A 17,277-nucleotide genomic window follows, 5' to 3' on the forward strand; every position below is an offset into this window, starting at 1 on the left:
ACCTATATATTATGAAAGGATTACCACAATAGGCTTAGTTTTAACACCTCCATTGTCTCACATAATTACTTTTTGTGTGTGTGGTGAGAACATTTAAGGTCTACTCTCTGTAACTTTCAAGTATGTAATACAGTCTCACTATGCTGCACAGTAGATTCCCAGTTCTTACTCATCTTATACCTAGAAATTTGTATGTTTTAACATCTCTCCCACCTCCCTCCCCCCAGCCCCTGGCAATCACCATTCTACCATGTACTTCTGTTATTTAACTTTTTAAGATTCCACATATAAGTGAACAACACACAGAATTTGCCTTTTTCTGACCTATTTCCCTTAATGTAATGCCTTCAAGGTGAATCCATGCTATTGCAAATTGCAGGATTTTTTCTTCTTTATGGCTGAGTAATATTCCATTGCATCTATATAGCACATTTTCTTTATCCATTTATCCATCGATGGATGTTTAGGTTATTTCCATGTCTCAGCTATTGTGAATAATGCTGCAGTGAACAATGAGTGTGGGACGGCAGAAAGTTCTTTGAGATAGTGATTCTATTTCCTTCAGATGTATACCCAGAAGTGAGATTGCTGGACTATATGATAGTTCTAATTTCAATTTTTTTAATAATCTCCAAAATGTTTTCCACAGTGGCTGAACCAATTTATTTTCCCACCAACAGTGCACAAGGGTTCCCTTTTCTCCATATCCTTGCCAAGACTTGTTACTTCTCATCTTTTTGATAACCATCCTAACCCAAATGACCCTCTCTTCATTTCTGTTCCTAAAGGGGCAGAAATCTGTTGACTTCTGTTGATCTGTTGACTTCTGAGTCCAGATCATTATTTTTACAAAGTACTCTCCCTAGTTACAGAGTGGTGCTACATTATATTGGAACTGCCAAAACCATTTAAAATGTACAAGGGGTCATTGACATGGTTTTGACATGGAAGAAATTCCACCAAAGTACCCAGATACTGCATTTATGCCCCTCTGCTTCTGTTGCACCAGAAGGGTTGCCATTACACAAATTTCCCCTAATAAAGAAGGATCCCCACTCCCTTTATAATAAATCCCTGGCTTAATTTTTCTCTCTATGAAAATAAATAGGCAAACCTCTATGGGGAATTATGAAATCTCAGAGTTCTTGGCTACTTGATCTCTGGACACCTAGTATCTAAACTGCAGGTCCTAAAACTAGCATTCTCCCAGCTACAGCCCCCTTCTACAGCCTATCCACCTTCCACGTCCTCTGACCCCAGTTCAGTCCTCGATACTCCTCTGCCCCCTTCCGTAACCCCTAGGACTGGTAGCCACCTGAGCACCTACCCTAGGGAATTGGTGGCTCTTCAGGGCTTATCCCATCTCCTGGCAACAATCTCCCCTGTAACACTCTGGTGGTCCATTGGAACAATAAAAATACAGTCCTTTTGGCCCTATTAGATTTGGGGGTCCAAGTCACTGCTATTCCAGGAAGTTCCTCTAAATTCATCCCTAAAGAGGGAGTCCTACATACAGGGCATTGACAGTAAAGTAACCACAGGTGTACGAATCCATTTTGATGCAATTGTTGATACCACTTGCCTCAAATAGCTTCCTCTGGTGGTGGCCCCCTTGCCTCTTTCTTCCCTATTACAGGCATGGAGTCACGGACACGACACTTTATGGAACAAGCCCCAGTCCTTGGCCTTCCTGGTAGAACCCACCAAACGAGCACTGATGCCTCTTTCTCCTCCAGTCAGGATGGTAAACACCCTCTAATACCAACTTAAACAGAGCACTGAAGACCTACGCCCTGTTATTAAACAAATGCTTGAGACAAAATCATTAAGCCCACAATCTCCTCTTTCAACAGCCCCATTTGGCCAGGCACTAATGAGTGGTACCTCACCATTGATTACGGGAACCTCAGTGCTCATGTTCCACCTATTAAATCTCCAATTCCTCACATTATAGAATTGATTGAGGAGCTACAGTAGGCCCAAGGAGTGTCCTGTGTGGTCACTAATCTAGCTAATGTGTTTGATTCTGTTCCCATCACAGAGAAATCCCAATTTGATTTCACTTTTGAGGGTGCTCAGTACACATTTAGGCAGCTCATAACGAGACATTTAAACAACCCTGCCATAGCGCGTAGCCTCTGTTGCCAGGATTTCAATAGCTTACAGTCGGGAAATGGCCATTTGGGGCCATTTAATGATGACATATAGATGATATATAGACGACATTATGCTGAGGGGACCCTCTGAGGAAGTGGTACGGACAGATTTGCACACCCTTACTCAGCACTTACATCAGTGTGGCTAGGAAACTTCCCCCTATAAGATCCAAGGGACAGCCTCACCTGTCAAGTTTCTGAGCATCAGCTTCTCTAAGCACTGAAAGATTCCCTGAGCCATCAAACATCAATTGCTTACTACTGAACCACCCACTATTCTCAGACAGGCACAACACATACTTTTCACGTTTTCTCCTAATTCTTTGCCTGTATATGCAACCGTATGCAAGTCTGCCAGCTTCCATGGGGGTGAGGCCCAACAGTGCACTTTAGAAGCTGCTCAATGGATATTCCAACAAGCCTCACCTTTACTCCCAGTTGGCTTTACATCCTGAGTTGAGTCCTTGGCCACACCTGACTATACCTCCTGGAGTCTCTGGACCAAACATGAGTCTACCTGACTTCCTATGGGGTTTTAGGCAAAGCACCCACCTCAGGGGCAGCGCAGTATATTTATTTTGAGTGCCACCTTTTTGCATCCTATTGGGCTTTTTTAGGAACCAAGGTCTTAATGGGCCCCCATTTAGTACTAGTGCCCTGGGCTAGACATGCCTGCCAGCAGAAGCTCAGCAAAGCCTCTGATGCCCTTATTTTGCCTTTGGGAGAGGACTCAACCTGACATCAAATGTCTTTCTAAATTACGGGAGGGTGTGACTTCTGCCATGCTCAGCCCCTTGCCTGAGAGTCATGTGGAATTGGGAATGGTACCCCCACTTCTTCCTCCTCTGGCTACATGGTGAGCCCCTTGGGACCAACTGTCTGAGATGGACAAGGATTCAGTGTTCTTCACTGATGGCAGTGCCAGCATCATAAACAATGCAAGTCACTGGAGGGGTGCAGCACTCTGCTGGTCTCAGGCACCTCTCTGACAGAAGGGTGCTCCCAGCTTAGCCCAACTGGTGGACCTGTAGCTGTTCAACCAGCCCGTAAGAAAGAGTCTTTCGAAGATCCACATTTGCAGATTCCTGGACTTTTGCAAATGGCCTTGCAGTTTGGTCTAGCCTTCCATCTGTTTTCAGCAATGCCTAATGAACACACAGTCCAAACACAGATTTAGATGACATGTAGGCCATCCATGATGCTACTCTTCTAGGAGAGTTTTCAAAATGCTTTCCCGAATCTTACATCCTACTGGAGTTCTGTCTATCTGAATTATATAAGAACATTAGTAAATAACTGAAAAAGAACCCCGAAGACTTATTTGCATCACAGCTAAAATATGTAATTAGAACTCAGTGATATAATACTCCAATGCAGCTACATGGGAAATGACAAAATCCAGATGTGTGCGTCCAAATGCTATCTTGGGGGTAAATAAGACTGCCTTCAAGATCACGGAGGAAATCATGAAGAATAAGTACAACCCTGCTAATGACTATTTACTCTCTTCAGCAGCTGCTCTTTAGAACTGGATGTTTCGTGTTGCCAAAAGACAACAGATATCGGAGTGGAGATAAACAATTCTATGTATACTTATTTTTCCCAGCACATAGAATTAGGGGAAACAACCCAGAAAATCATGGAATTAGTAATTTTCATTGTTCGAATGCTAACAAAATTATTGCTATAATTATTTTGCATATTATTGTAGAAAATTTAGAAAGTAAGAGTATTAGAAAAAGATTGTCTATCATCCTATCATTGACTAATCACCATGCGTTGTATATTTCCTACTACTTTCCTTTTGTGCATAATTCAAATCATTTTTTAAAACTGTTTACTTCATTTGCATAAGAGACTGAAATACGGAGAACAAACAGAGGGTTGCTGGAGGGGGTGTTGGGTGGGTAGATGGGCTAGATGGGGGATGGGCTTTAAGAAGGGCACTTGTTGGAATGAGCACTGGGTGTCATATGTAAGAGATGAATCACTAAATTCTATTCCTGAAATCATTATTACACTCTATGTTAACTAACGTGGATTTAAATTAAAAACAAAAATGTTTACTGTATTTGCATACGTATCTGGTTCCAAGAAAAAAAGTGTGTATCTTTACATGCTTCTTGCCATTCTTTGTTACTGTGACCAAAGCAGCATGGCCTTTGGGGAACAGAAGGCTGGAGAAATTCAGAGCTTATCTGAGGCAGTGGTAGATGCATAGGTACCTTATCAGTGAGATGATTTATCTACATAATTCCTCATTTTCCTTCCTCTTGTTTTTAGAGGAAAGAGGGGGTTAGTAATGCACATTCCAAATGAATTTTAATGACAAACACAACTTCTTCTTTTCCTTTTTTTATTTTGTGTCATTTTTAGTAGTTCTCAAGTATCACACCAAGTGCAGTAGGTAGTTTAAAAGGGAAAAGCAAGTGAATTGTTGCTATTGGTGGTTAAATTATGAGTGTATGCAAGTGACTCCCATTTTAATAAGTCAGAATGGATAAACTATGCTTGCCATCAATTTGAGTCCTCTTGTGCTCTCTAAACAGTAGAGATGGGAGGACTGAGTGGAAATGCGTGCGGTGGATTTGAACAGACCCCTGAGCATACCTATGAATGGTGCCATGTGTACAAATGTCCCACAACATGAGTATCACCTCAGAGGAGAGAAGGAAACACCTGGTGTCTGACATCCTCCCTTTCTGTCCTTGCAAGGGCAAGTAGAAATTTAAAATAAAAGGTTTAATTATACCAGTGGAAAATAAGGAAGAGACTCCCCCCCTCCCTTTTCTTTCAGCATTTACTTTAGAAATCTTACTGTAAATTCGTTTTTTGTTCCTTTGAGATGTACACAAATCTTTTTAAAAGGCTAAGTAAGCCTCTGTCCAGTTTTACAGCCCAGGGATGTTTTTCTTATGGACCTGGAAGTCATCTTTTCAAAACACAACCATCAAGGAAGACAGAGCTCCTGTGTCTCAGTTGCTTTGGGAGGGTAGGAGCCTAACTTCCAACAGGTGCCTTACTCCAAGTTGCAAAAGTACCTCCTGTTGTAAAGATAAGAAAAATGTATTTTTTCTTTAGAAAAAGGAATTAGCAAGCACAGATGGCCACCTCACCAAGGGGATTTAGGATGGACTCTGTGCCAAATGGTGTGGTCCCCCTCTCCGCTGAGGGCTGGCTGTTGCTTCTCTTAAGAATATGTATTGAATGTGTTGTATCTGCTTGACCATATAAAAGGGGAAGTGTAGTCCTGTCTTTGCCATCTCTGTAGTGGATTACATGTGATGTGCATCAAATTCTGGTTTAATATGTATTCAATAATAAAGCTGCTCTCTTCTTCTATCTCTTCTACTTTCATCAAGGTAGACAGGTATTATCAGCTGAATTATGTCCTCCAAGACTTCTATTTTTAAGTCCCAACCCTCAGTACTTCAAAAAGTGACTATATTCTGATATGGGATTTTTAAGTAGTAATTAATTTAAAATGAGGTGATTTAGGGGGGTCTAATCCAATTTTCCTGATATCCTTATAAGAAGAGGAAATTTGGACACACACACACACACAGAGGTTAGACCATGTGAAGGCACAGGGAATAAGATGGCCATCTACAAGCCAAGGAGAAAAGCCTCAACCTGCTAGTACCTTGATGTCAGATTTCCATCCTCTAAGAACTGAGACTCAATAAATTTCTGTTGTTTTTAACTCTATTTCCCCAACACCTTCCATTCTTACTTCCTGCCCTTGTTAATTGTTGCCTTCCACAAATATTTACTGAACATGGAGTATTAGTACACATCATGTTCTGGGCTAAGTTCTAGGGATGCAGTGTCTAATAAAACATGGCCTTTCCCACAGAGCTAAAGACAATACAAAGCTGCAAGTTTCATTCACAGCATTTTCCACCACATCTTCAGTGCTTTGCTCCGGGAATGATCCAGAATCATCACTAAATAACACTTGTTGAATGAAGGAAGGGATGCCCAGAGGAGGAGCATCCAAATTGGACTTGTGGGTCAGAGAGGACTTCCAAGAGAAGGCGACACTTGAACTGAATTTTAAAAGATGACTAGGAGTAAACTATTTGTAGGCAGGAAGAAAACTTCAGGCTGAGGAAATAGCATGCTTTATGACAATAAGGTAGGAATCATCAGAATACAATGAAGGAATTTTGTGCTGCAAAGAATACCAGTGTGAGAGTGAAAAAGGAATGAGTGACAATGGGTCTCTTCTTGATTAGCTGTTGACCTTGAGCTCTGTCCTTGGCTCACTTAGTCCAGTTTTAGCAAGGATTCTGCATAGTCAATTTAATGTAAACCTCCACCCTCAGGCCTGACCACCCTCTACACCTGATCAAATTCCTCATCTCCCACCTCAGTTCCATCTTCATCCTGGCCTGCCTTCACCAAGAATCCAGTTGAGCCATTCTAGCAAGAATCCTTGAAGACTTGATGTTTCCTCTTAGTAATTTTCTATTCACTGACCCCCACCCCACTCCTTGGCTATAAATCCCTGCTTGTCCTTGTGTTTGGTAGGTGAGCCATATCTCTCTTCCCCACTCCCAAACACTCTGCAGTGGTCCCTCTTAAACAGAGTCTTCTATACCATCTCTAACGAGTGTCATGGATGTCACGAATACTTTTTCTTTAACTAAGTGACAAAGAAATAAGATTTCAGAATGAGTTGGCCCTTTACAATTTGAAGCCAATCTTATTGCTTGACTTTTGTCCTGCAAACTAAGAATTTTTATACAGCAGGTGCCATTATGGGGTTAATTTAGAGGTGGAAAATCAGCTATCACAGATGAGTGAGATGAGAAGGGATGAAGGCACGGAATAAGACAAAGACAGAAAGAAAGGAGGTAAGCCTAAGATACAGGTGAGAACAATCTCAAAAGGGAATCCTATAGGATAGGAAAGTACAAGTTAGTAAGATAAGAAACAGTGAGCTGTATCCAATTGTTCCCAGGCACCTCAACAGACCACTCATAGAGATTGCTAATATAGTTTTATGAGTTCCTGGAATTAAAACCCGGCTTAAAAAGGGCCCTTTCCAAGTTGTTTTTATGAGTTTTTAAGCAGTGCTCACAAGATGCAATCCTCTGGCCATCTAGAAGACAAATGAAATAATCAACACATGCTTGGCTACTTGAAAATTATATTCATACTAACTTCAAAGGCAGCAGAGAAGAAATCACAGTGAGAACAACTGAGTGTGGTTGCTTGAGAACAGAACGTATCCAGTGTTGTAAGTCAGAGTTTTACAAAATATGTAAAACTGACAGTCAGTTCCTGCCTCAACGAAATCTCAAATGATGTGGAGACCATGGTTGTTCCCGCTGGCACTAGTGTTGACTTGAAAGGAAGCAAATTTACACTGCCCACTCACAACAATCCCTTGTAAATGTTTGTTCCTCTTAGAGTTGAGTTATCCCAACACTGAGCCTTTCTGCTTGCAGTGTGAATCGCTTATGGGGCTGAGGGAAGGAGGAGAATTAGTGGTTTCCTGAAAGTGGTGCTGCCTTTTTCCCTGGAGTGATGGGCTCCTTTTCCTTTTACTCAATGAGAGGTCAGATGGCAAATGACAAGGAAGGAAGGAGAAAGGAGAGAGAAAAGGATTTTCGCACCTCAGTAATTATATTAGGTATTTTGTTAGGTTCTCTAATTTAAATTGCAATCACGATGATTCAGGCAGATTATCTTCCTCAACCAAACTTCCTTGCTTAGGGGCTCTATTATCTAAATTAAAAAACAAATAGGTTCTCATTTTTTTCCTAAGGTGTATCTAGTTCATTGTTTTAACAAGGAATATTTTTTCACTTTGAGAAATGAATGTAAATATCTCAGAGGTGTGCTGAGTTATTTTAATCCATTTCCATACTTTGGGTTTCATCCTCTAAAAAGCGTAAACAAATCTAAAAGAAAAATTCTATCTCCCTTCCCCTACATATTCTTAAGGTCTTAAATTATTTTGGTTATGATTTACCCATCTTGAGGATAAAGTCATGTCCCCGCTCTGAGACACAGAGAAGGACTGAGAATGTGCCTCTCACACGACCCTGCCCACACAGCCCCACGTCCCTCCACTCCTGGAGCCCACAACCTTATCCCTAACTGCTCTTCTCTACTCCTTTTGACCAAATCCAAATTGTGCAAACAATGGCTTTGGATTTGTAAGAAAAATCCTTTATACTTCAAGAGAACTATCTTTGACCAGCTACAGCGGCCCCTGCCCTTAACTGGGTTTTGTTTTTCATGGTTTTGGCAGTCATCCTCGGTCTGGATGCAGATGATACTCCTCCTAATACAGTGTCAGACGACCAGTAGTAGCCTAATGTTATGTGACAATGCCTACCTCATTCACCTCCCTTTATTGCACCACACAGGCATTTTGTCATCTCACACTGTCACAAGAAGGGTTTATTTTATTATTAATTATTGCTATTATTCTCTTACTATGCCTAATTTATAAACTAAACTTTATCATAGGTATATATGTATAGGAAACAATATAATCCATTTAGGGCTTGGTACTATCTGGCTTCAGAGGGTTGTGAAACGTATCCTCCCACTGATAAGGGGGGACCACTATATTCCGCAAACCAGCTGAACTTTGGCTGACCCTTTCAGGTAAAATCTGATTAAAATTTCCATCATGTTTGGGCGCCTGGGTGGCACAGTCAGTTGAGCGTCTGACTTCGGCTCAGGTCGGGATCTTGCAGTTTGTGAGTTCGAGCCCCGCGTTGGGCTCTGTGCTGACAGCTCAGAGCCTGGAGCCTGTTTCAGATTCTGTGTCTCCCTCTCTCTGCCCCTTCCCTGCTCATGCTCTGTCTCTCTCTGTCTCTCAAAAATTGATAAACGTTAAAAAAAAATTAAAAAAAAAATTTTCGCCATGGTTGCCCATATTAGAATGCTCCTTTGGAGCCTTCTCACATCCAGCATTTTGTAATAAAGACTTATGCTAATGATGAACTGGTTTTTAAACCTCATTTCTGTTCTGTTGTACAAGAGGATGATATGTGCTGTATGGCAGTTTTTAAACCTTGTGTTGTTGAATGGTTGATGATAGAAATTAGAACCAGTAAATGAAGAAAGATGTTTTCAAAATGACTTCAGTCAGGGGCCCAGGAAGAAATAGCCAGCACACTTAAAAGACTGAATGGAAAAGAATTTTAATGAAATGACTATTTACAGAAATGTGGGCAGAGGATGGTATTAAACCAGCAATAAAAGGAAGCCCTTACTAACCCAAGGCCCAGAGACATGGATAAGAGGCTGACAGAATCTTGACCACGGAGTAACTCAGCTGCTATCAAAACCATGAGGCAGGGAGGAGGATGGGGGTTAAATATCCAGGTCCCACTGTCCTCCTACCCTCTGATCCCCTGCCTTTATCTACTGATGGCTGAAGATAATGGGATACCAGAAGGCAAGGTAGCCCAATGAAGCAGAATTAAGAGGTGAGCCTCCCAGGACAGAGATTGGCAGAGAAGATCTGAGAGGGCAAATGGAAGTTTTGTCTCCAGTTGGGCTCCTGGGAAACAGATTCCCGCAAACAGATAGGAGTGCGGGCAAAATAGGAAGGTACTCTCGAAGGAACTGTGATTGGACAGAGCAAAACTTGAGCTGTAATGCAGCGGCAACAAATGCCCAGCTGATTCCTGCAAGTGTCTGCTGCTGAGACAGGTCTTTGGAGATGTCCTGAATTGGGACAAGTGGCCTGGGCTTTTGTTCTCAGCTTTACCAATCTTTGGATGCTGTCTGCCCCTGAGGAGAGGGCATCTCAGGTGAGGCAGCTCCCTTCAGCCAGGGGCAGTTCTCAGGTAGAGAGTTCTCAGGCTAGGAGCCCTCTGGCAGTCAACACGGGTGGCCTCTGAGGAGCGAGGACCCGATCCTGAAGGGGGGACCCACGTGGTCATAACAGAGTCTACTATAAGCATCTCCTGGAAAAAAGCAATTCAGAAAAGTAGCTATTTGGGGCACTAGGGAGTTCAATATCCTGATTATTAAAAAAAATGTTGTTAATAATTACTTGTCAAAATAATTTTAATTGTTTTTTAATCATTTTAACTCTACGAAACACCTTGAGAAAACATTATCTTAGTTTCAGTTAAACTGCATCAATGCTGACTCGTTTTTCTGTGAAGCTGGACTTCTGAGGATTTACCGATAACTTCAAAACAAAACCTGTCAACCGATGAAAGACAAAATTGCAAAATAAAATGGGTGCATTTATTTGGGGTCTTAGGGATTGCAATCCCTAAGGTTAGATTGAAATTGAGTGTGCTCCTGAGAGGAAAAGAGGTTAGAGTTTTTAAAAGGAAAGAGGGGATTTACATAAATTGCTTTTTCCCCCTTTTTAATGGTTAATTTATTGATTTTGAGAGAAAGAGAGAGGGAGCAGGGGAGGGGCAGAGAGAGAGGGAGAGAGAGAATCCCAAGCAGCCTCTGCACTGATAGCAGAACACGGGGCTCGATCTCAGGAACCGTAACATCATGACCTGAGCAGAAATCGTGAGTTGAACGGTTAACCAACTGAGCTACCCAGGCGCCCCTAAATTGTTGTGAACAAGATCGGATTGGTGCTGGTATAGCTATATTTACACTAACCTATATGTGATTGATTGCTAGGGCTAGTGACAGGCGGAAAGTCCATTTATGTCCAGTTTAACACATAACAGAAGCCTGAGTGCAGCAAAAATTTTGAGAATTTAACACAGAAGATGTACATAAGCCTCACTTCCTCAATGTCCTCCTGGCTCTTTTAAATAATCCTCTTAGCAATGCTTACTCCATTTTATTCTATTACCAAACCTAATCAGGAACAGACATCCAACCTCATGAGGATTCTTTTTCCAGGAGGCAGAGCTATGCCCTCTCACTACCCGCCCCCCCATTTCTATCTTTATTTCTTTTTTTCTTTTTCTTTTTTCAAAAATTGTTTTAGACACTACAACTCCTAGTCCATGACCTGGGCAGAACACAATGTGACTGCAGTAACACCGTGCTCCTTGGAATGTATATGTAGACAAGTTACAAAGGTGAAAGGAGAGGTAACCACATAGGGAAATAAAACAACCAAATGCTTTACCCTTAAAAAAATATAACAGGGGGGCGCCTGGGTGGCGCAGTCGGTTAAGCGTCCGACTTCAGCCAGGTCACGATCTCGCGGTCTGGGAGTTCGAGCCCCGCGTCAGGCTCTGGGCTGATGGCTCAGAGCCTGGAGCCTGTTTCCAATTCTGTGTCTCCCTCTCTCTCTGCCCCTCCCCCGTTCATGCTCTGTCTCTCTCTGTCCCAAAAATAAAAAACGTTGAAAAAAAAAAATTAAAAAAAAATATATAACAGGACTGGAGCTGATTCTCTAGAGCAGTACAGTGACCCAAAAGGAAAGGCATATATCAGATTAGTCACAGTGGATGAAAATCTACTGAAAAGTCAAAAGTCTAGGGCACTGGGTGGCTCAGTCGGTTAAGCATCCAACTTTGGCTCAGGTCATGATTGCAATTTGTGAGTTCCTGAGTTTGGGCTCCAAGTCGGGCTCTGTGCTGACGGCTCAAAGCCTGGAGCCTTCAGATTGTCTCCCTCTCCTTCTGCCCCTCCCCCATTCATGCTCCCATGCTCGCTCACGCGGTCTCTCTCTCTCTCTCTCTCTCTCTCTCTCTCAAAAAATTAACATTAAAAAAATTTTTTTAAAAACAAAGTCTTCTTCAATTTGCATAATCAACCTGCAATTCTAGTACAGATCTGAGTAAGAAGCTGGACCCCTCAGGTGGTGGTGAGAAAACCAAGGACGTTTCTCACACATTATTTAAAAGCTGAGCAAAAGCACGAGGCAGATCTGAGTGTTGTAGACACAAAGGTCTTGCCTCATGACGTTTCCTAAAAACACAGAGAAAAGTATCTCTAAAAACAGTTTTCAGAAAGAACCAGGGGAATGTTTTCAAAAAGATTTCCTTGGTAAGCTCAAGAATGATGCATTGAGACAGAAGCAGAAAATCAAAAATAGTGTGAGATCAAGTAAAAAATGACTGACGTCAGAAGAGAATTAAAGAAAATCCAAACTGTAAGAGAAGAAGTAAAGCTGTAATGTTTGCCACTGGCCCTGCAAAACCAGTGACCAGGAAAACAAACAAATTTGCTCTTTAAGAACATAAATTTTTTTTTTCAACGTTTATTTATTTTTGGGACAGAGAGAGACAGAGCATGAACGGGGGAGGGGCAGAGAGAGAGGGAGACACAGAATTGGAAACAGGCTCCAGGCTCCGAGCCATCAGCCCAGAGCCTGACGCGGGGCTCGAACTCACGGACCACGAGATCGTGACCTGGCTGAAGTCGGACGCTTAACCGACTGCGCCACCCAGGCACCCCATGCTCTTTAAGAACATAAAGAAAAGGGGGCAAAAACCGATGAAAGAGACAGTGACAGATGGAATGGAAATACTAAGGATGGAAATATTGGCTAAGGAAACCCAAGAATACTAAAAACATCAATAATCACCTAAATAATAAAGGCAAATTTATCTAAATTAAAAAAAAAAAGTCTGCAAATAAAACATATGGGGTATGCAGAAGCTTGTCACGGAGGTGGCCTTATATTTATTTCCTTCACTCTTGCTACAAGTCACAGAAAAGAAAGATAGTTAGAGAAAATGTAAGGAATGTTGAGCATCTAGACCTCTCAATGAACAGGAAGATTTATTTACATACACATAATAGTTTTTAAGATTTAAGTAGTTTTTTAAGATTTTAAGTAGATTTTAAGATTCTTCCTGAATTGGAAACCAGTTCAGTGAATTTTTAGCACTGTAACATTTAGAAAGTTTATCTCTGGAGACTTGTGGTTTCCATTCTGACATGTAAAGAGCTTGGAGGTCATCACTCTCCTCCCACAAGGAAACTGGGGATGAAAACAAATGCTTAAAAAAACAAAACAAAACAAAACAAAACAAAACAAAACACCCTCCTCTTAGATTCATGAGAGAATTGAGGTCACAGGGATGGCCACTGCCGTGACAATTTGAGGGAGATGAACAAAGAGAATCACCTAGAGTATCACCTGCTGCACGAGCTAGTAGCAGGAGCTCTAAACCGCAGTGGAGGGATTGCTGGAGGGTCAGAGTCGATGACCTTGAGAGCTAAAAGCTCTGGTGGCTTGTCTTAAGAGGGTCTCCACCCTTTCATGAGTTTTGCCTCCTGGGGCTCCACCAGATTTTCCTTGTGAAAATTGGAAGAAAACCCCCTGTACTTCCAGCAGGGGGAAGAAGAAAAGTAACCATCTTGGAATATGCCCAGAGCATTCTGTTTTCCTTAACAAAGGCGTGTCCTCCGGGGAAACTATTTGACCAGAGCCAACCAACATGGGGGAGGGGAAGTGCCAAAGCCTGGTACTTTCCAGCCTTCCTGTCTCACTTGAGGGGTAGGAAGAAGGAAAACAACTCTTGATTTCAGCTCAGGTCATGATCCCAGGGTCACAGGATCAAGCCCCATGTCGGGCTCTGTGCTGAGCATGGAGCCTGCTTAAGGTTCTCTTTCTCTCTCCTTCAGTCCCTCTCCCCAACTCACTCTCTCTCTATATATAAAACTAAAAAAATAAAAGTAAATTAAAAAAATACTTAAAAAATATGGTGTGGGTTTCTCCAGGTATATAAGGGTTCTTTAAGGATGCTCAGAAGAGTTTTATAGATTTTTTCAAATACATTTCATAATTAAACAGAGAATTCTCTAGTAAGACTTCATTCTATAAATCATATATAGTTATATAAATGTAGATAAATTACTATAGATTATAGATACATAGATATATCTACTTATATATTATATTTAGATATATATGAAAAGAATCATATATTTGCATCTGTTTACAACTTACTTATGTTGATTAGGTTTTTTTCTCTTACTTAAACTTTTGAAAATTTGACTCATATCTCCAAAAATTCTATTTTGTTATTTCTGCATCCATGATATCTTGGGTTTTTTGTTTGTGTTTGTTTTATTTTGTGTCTTCCTTTTCCTTTTTTAGTCAACATCTGTTATTTTCTGCCTTGCACCTCTTCCTTCTAAAAACACATTACTCCTTCATGTATCTTATAGAAAATTCTTCTTCTTTCACTGTAATTTCTTCATTCAAAGAGGAGATGTTACATTGCAACAGACCCCAAAACACAGACGGTAGCTGATCAACCCAGAGTTATTGAAGAGGTGTCTGCAAAAATTTTCATTCTTGGCTTACTTTCTCTGACACTAGTGTCAATGAATTATGCAACATTTTTCCAGAATTATGTGCATATCAAATAGAAGTTATTTTTCCTGAAGAACATCAGAAAATGTACAGGGCATTTCTATGACTATAGGCAGCCCACAGTCCATAGTAAATGGGCTCAATTTGGAATTTTACAGATAAAAGATATTAACTAACCTTAAAAACTGCTCTAAAACTTTTGTATATAAAATCTTGGACATGTATTTCAGTGAATTTGTTTTAGATGGTTTCTAGTCCAGACATCTTTCTTCCCAACTGGATTATACCTGCCTTGAATGAGGAATTAGAACACCACTGCACAAGGCTCTCAGTGGCTTTAAAAAAAATGATATGCTTTCTTTGTTAAATTATAATTATATTTTGAATTTGAATGCTTTAATATATTAAAAGGAATAATTTGCATTTTCTAAATGAAAGAATATTATGATATTATCTGATGCATTACAATTCTCAATAGTTTAAAAAGATAAATAATTCATCATAACATTAAAAAAATAAGGTTAGAACTCAGAAAAAGAATTTTTAAAGTATAGCAGTAGTGTATTTACTACTAAGTCAAGAACTTAAAGATAAGCTATTAAGAATATACAATCTGCAGCCAATTAAACTGTGCTCTTTCCCCATGGGGGCCCGGTGTGCAATGGCTGCAAACAGCAGCCTCCTTGGTAGTGTATGCAGTCTATTGATTGTCTGGTTGCCCTAAGGGACCTTGGAAACAGCCCTTTCCAGTGGACATTGATGTTTGACCTCATGATATCTCCAATCTAGGCTCCAGACAGGTACATGGGGTGCCTTTGGAAAGCCCCAGGGCACAATGGCCAGGGTCCACATTGGCCAAGCATCATGTCCATCTGTACCAAGTTGCAGAACAAGGAGCATGTGATTGACACCCTACACAGGGCCAAATTCAAGTTCCGTGGCCACCAGATGATCCACATTTCCAAGAAGTAGGGCTTTACTAAGCCCATGTAATGCAAATGAATTTGAAGACATGGTGGCTGAAAAGCGGCTCATCCCAGATGGCTGTGGGGTCAAATACATCCCTAATCGTAGCCCCTTGGATGAATAGAGCAGTCTCTGAACTGATGAGAACCTCAGCATGAGGTTCATGCTTGTTAAATTATTAACATGCTATTCATGCTTACCAATAAATCCTACTTCCTGGCAATATATATATATATATATATATATATATATATATATATATATATGAGAATCAAGACCATTGAAAAGAAATGATCTAGACTTCCTTACATATGAATGTGTACTTGATAAATGCTTATTACCATAATAAAACCATTCAACACTGAGTAAATGTTTACTCCAAAAATTTTATGGAAAATTATTCCTTGAAGTTTTGTAAAATTTGTATGAACTATTTTGATTAGTTGCTAAATAATACATACAACCAAATACTGTTTGAACATAAATAGAAAAACACACCTGCAAATTATTTTAAAGCAGCAAAGGGAAGTTCAGTTATTACTGCAGACAGGAGCAAGTTACAAATCACTTAAGTTATCCAATGACTCTTCTGGTAAGGGGGGACAGTAAAGAATCTTGAGAGAAGGTTAAATCAGAAGACAAGCAACCACTTTGTTGTGTATTTCCATTGTCACAAATAGATCTGGTGGGTCTCTAAATTCTTCAAACACTTAATTTAATTGATTGAGTTTAAGTGACTCATAAAATGCATCAAGCTGTATTTCATCCAACTTGTGAATCATGAGATCTATATTAGTTCTTAAAAAGCTCTGCAGAATATATCTGCCTCTATCCCATTTCGAATTCTTAACCTTAGACAATAACTAAAGTATTTTCCATAACTTTCATAAACTTCTGTTTACTGCTACTTCTTAAGCAATGAAATGTTTTGTTTTTTACAAAGAACCAAACCCTGAGCGAAGAGGGAAAAAAATTCATTTCTTCATAAATGAGCCAAAGATGGCCTCGGCATATTGACTCCTAGATTGTTTATATCTTCACTGCAGACTGAGACCTGTTATTTCAAATTCACAAAGCACAAAATGTAAACTTTTCCACATTCAATTATTTTAAAAATGGCACCAAAAAAGCAGATTTGAGTCATTTAGAACCCTTCTACATTATATCATTGCAAAACTTCACCAGGCATCTGCTGGCCATTAAGATATAGCCACATGATGATAAGACCCCACATGCTGTAGCCCTTCTGACCCAGAGACTCCAAACGGTGCTGCTGAGTGATAGCACCTGAAAGCAAGAAGTCCTTTCTCTGATCCCTCCTCGACCCCACCTCCAGGAGTTCCCTTCCCTCCTCTCTCCTAGATAGTGGCCCCCTCTGTGAGCCTCTGGACAGCCTCCCACTGTGAGGCACTTTCCCCTCTCAGGAAACCTTGTCCAAGCTCCACCCAATTTTGTTGTGTAGGCATATCTTTTTCCTTGGATTAGTCCCCAAGTCTTTTAAACCCTGACATGCACTATCAGTTTAGCGCTGTTAAAAATCTTACTTGCAAGAAATCTAATTTCTGCCTTTAATGACTTGCCTTTTAGATTGGTGGAGAGTTTGAGCGGCCAGCCTCTGAGGAAGAAATTGCTGACACTGTTGGAAAAATGACTCTGGAGCATTGACAGGAAGACAATGGTATGTGTCACATCTGAAGGTGAAGGTCTCTTGTGTGTGACAAAAGTGACTAGCAGTAGTCTGTCCAATTGGGATATGGAATATGCTCTTTACTTGTCTATAACTTGTAAGTTAAACTCTACATCAAATCAGATGACCAAAAAAACTCTCAGCCTGACTATACGTCTTTATTTCCTGCAGCAACATCTTCATGGAGATACAACACAATATATGATTGTACTATCAACTATTGTCAAGTATTG

At 40.6% G+C, this 17,277-nt stretch overlaps 1 non-coding gene across 1 annotated transcript; it reads left to right on the top strand.

Moving 5' to 3' along the window:
* The first annotated feature begins 15,004 nt into the window (after positions 1–15,004).
* LOC122490701 lies at positions 15,005–15,133 on the top strand. Its single transcript, XR_006299234.1, has one exon. It is a non-coding gene; the product is annotated as a small nucleolar RNA SNORA70 (small nucleolar RNA).
* The last annotated feature ends 2,144 nt before the right edge of the window (positions 15,134–17,277 follow it).

The sequence above is a fragment of the Prionailurus bengalensis genome, chromosome B2, assembly GCF_016509475.1.
Source record: "Prionailurus bengalensis isolate Pbe53 chromosome B2, Fcat_Pben_1.1_paternal_pri, whole genome shotgun sequence".
Classification (NCBI taxonomy): Eukaryota; Metazoa; Chordata; class Mammalia; order Carnivora; family Felidae; genus Prionailurus; species Prionailurus bengalensis.